Below are 3,568 nucleotides of genomic sequence, written 5' to 3' on the forward strand. Positions count from 1 at the left end.
CAACTCGTGTTTTTCCATTGCACTGGCTGTCCCCAGCTCTCCTGTATGTGCACGTCCCGCGTACTTTATTCTTCTGAAGGTGAGAGAGAAGATAAAATTAAAATTATTAATCAAAGTAACTTTATCTCATTTGAGTAATCAGAGAAAAAAAAATGGGATGGATGATTTAAAATTTCGTTTAGTTAAATATGGTATATTAAAATGGAACAACAAAAGAATTGATCCATGTTTGTCTGAGACGTTAAGAGACAATTGGAATTTGATCTTTGATGGCACTTTTTCAGTTAGGTATAGAATGAAGGTAATTATTACATATATTTTGATATTGAAAATCATATTTTTGAGATTATTTATACACACGCACACATATCTATGTATTTATATTTAATCTTGAATTACTTTTCCCGTTCTTAGGTTTAATGACACCAATTAATGTTCTAGGGAACTAACCACGCATTTGGTATGGAAGATTAAAAATGGAACGTAGAGGAATTTTTTGCCCTATTTTTCACTCTCAATTTATTCAAGTTTGATCTTGTTAAAAGAATTTTTTAAAATTAATAATCTGCCCATTTTTATCCTTGATATACATGAGATGATATAAACATGACTAGAAATTTATCCTCAATCTCGATAAAATAAAACATGAAAATTCAAAAAAATAAAAATAAAAATAAATTAAGTTGTATATTTTTCAGCTAAACCTGTGTGATCTCTCCTACAAAAATTGAAGTTGAATTTTTGTCATTTCATGTGTATAAAGGGTAAAAGAGAACAAAATAGTCAAAATTTGGAGAATTTATTTAGCTACTCGATGATAAATTGACTGATTAGATTTAAGTATTTTGAAACCAATGTCCAAGATTGTCCATAAAATTTTTAAAACTTTAAGAAGATATACATATTTCTTTTTAACAAGTCTCATGAAAGATTCTTAACTTTTTAAACTATAACTAGTAGAGTAGGAGAGTTGAAAACAACTTGCTTGTTTATTGAATGTGAAGGATATCTCTCTGAAGAATTGGTGTGAACACTCTTATAAAAAAAATGGTTTAGCAGTAAGCCAAAAAAAAAAACAAAAAAAAAATATGACCAAGAAGCATCTAATCGATGAGTAAAAGTCAAGTATAGTGGGAGTGCTTTTATTTTATGATGTGAGTCGAGATGAGCTGAGAATTTTGTCCCTTTGCTCTTGAGATTTACCAAAATCCCCTTTCTTTTTAGTTAATTAGATGAGATATCTCAACAGGGCATGAGTTCCATGCGAGCGCACACGCACACGCACATGTGCGCGTGCGCACACACACACACACACACACATACACACACACACACAGAGTCTCATCAGCTAGCTGCATGCCCATTGTTTTTTTATTGAACTTTACTTTTTTTTTTTTTATTACATAGGAACTCCAACCACCAACGAGCCCTTCAGACCCCCTGGTGCGGCTCCAAACTTACGGATCAGCGTCCTCCGCTCCCAGGTCTCGTTGATCAGGGTAAAGTCCGGATGCGGACACGACTTCTATGCATCAGTTGGATGTTCGGCCAACCTGACTCCCGGGACACATCTCCATTACCATCCAAGGTTCCCATTGGCTCACAAAGAACTCTCACCATCCACGGTCCCCGCTAGCTCACAGAGCGAACTCTCACCATCCACGGTCCCCGCTAACTCACAGAGTAAACTCTCACCATCCACAGGTACCGCTGGCTCCGTGAGTGTATCTACCTGGAATTAAACCACCGATACTCCTTCTTACTTGCTGTTACTTTTCCCACCGTTTGATTGTGTGTGTGGTAGATGAGAAAGGAACTTAAAGTGACCATGAAATTGTTTAGTGTTAATGCAATCGAATCTAATAAATACTAAAACAAGTGTTAGGGTTAATTATGCATTAAAAAAAATTACAACTTTAGAAAATAGCAGTATCACTTAGAGATGGAAATATCCGTTCTCCTCTAGAAAACATTAAAAATTACCCACACTTCTTTTTTAATTAATTTCTATGTTTGGCCCCCATTCAAATATATATATATATATATATATATATATATATTATTTACCCTCTATAAGGAAATTTAATTTTAGATTTTTAACGTACATAATAAATTTGAACAATCTTTATAATAATTTTTAAATTCCAAAAGAAAAGAATGTTGTGCAAAGAGTATACACCAAGGCGCAGTGGAAACACAAATTGAATCGGAATGTGCAATGCAACAATCAATGATGAATAATACGAAAACAATCAATCACAAAGAGAATAAAGGAAAGCAATAAAAACACACGACACTAGAATTTATGTGGTTGGGCAATGTGCCTACGTCCACGAGAGTAAGCGGCTGATTTTTACTATTGTATCAAACTATGGTTGCAAAATATTATTTATATGCTAACCCGGTCTATGCGTATAGAAGGTTTAGAAATTATCTAAAATACTCCTTTAGTAATCCGTGGAGGAAAATTCTCCGAAATCCCCAATTTACTGATCTTCCTGATTCAAATCCCGTAAACAATGCCGACAATACCGTCGACAATTTAATGTAGAGACTAAAGTAACTAGACTTAAATCATCGACGATTTCAGGCAAACTGTCGACGATTATCTCCTGAGAGCAAACCGTCAACCCAACTATCGACGGTTTCTTCTTGCAACTTAGCTTCCTTATTCTTGCTTCACCTTACTTTCCCTGAGCACGTATTCCATTCAATATGAACCACATTCTCCAACAATCTCCACCTTGGCGAATATTCACCCCTTAGAAGAAATACGAAAGTATAACTTGCAGCTCCACCTAAGACAGTATATTAGGACACCTCTCATCTAGCACCTGGAGACGTTAATCAAGTTCAAGCAATACTTGAACTTGTTCGTTGTAACAGACTTTGTCAATATATCAACTACATTCTTAGACATGTGAACCTTGTTAAATAATAGTTCACTAGAAGCAACAAGTTCCCTGATCCTGTGGAATTGCACACTTATGTGCTTTTTCCTTGCATGATACACCTGATTCTTTGCCGAATAGATGATACTCTGACTATCACAACACAACTGAACTCTATCTTGTTGGATACCCAGCTCCTTAACCAGTCCAGTAAGCCACAACGCTTTCTTGGAAGTCTCAGCCAATGCCATGTACTCCGATTTAGTAGTAGATAAAGCAATGAGTGAGTGCACCATAGACCTCCAAAAAATAGGCCCGCCCACAAGGGTGAACACGTACCCTATGGTAGACCTCTTCTTATCCAAGTCTCCTGCATAGTTTGCATCCACATAACTTACCACTGATGGATCACTTTGTTGTTTGCTAAACATAATGCTATAGACTATTATACCCCTTAAGTATCCGAGAATCCACTTGATTGCATCCCATTGCTGTCGACTCGAATTATAAAATAACTTGCTTACCACACAAACAGCTTGTGCCAGGTCCAGTTTTGTACATACCATAGCATACAACATACACACCACTGCACTGGCATAGGGGACCTTTGACAAGTCATGAACCTCATCGTCCGTATTTGGGCATTGGGTGGTAGAGAACTTAAAATGATTCTCTAA

Source organism: Malania oleifera, chromosome 8, assembly GCF_029873635.1.
Source record: "Malania oleifera isolate guangnan ecotype guangnan chromosome 8, ASM2987363v1, whole genome shotgun sequence".
Lineage (NCBI taxonomy): Eukaryota > Viridiplantae > Streptophyta > Magnoliopsida > Santalales > Ximeniaceae > Malania > Malania oleifera.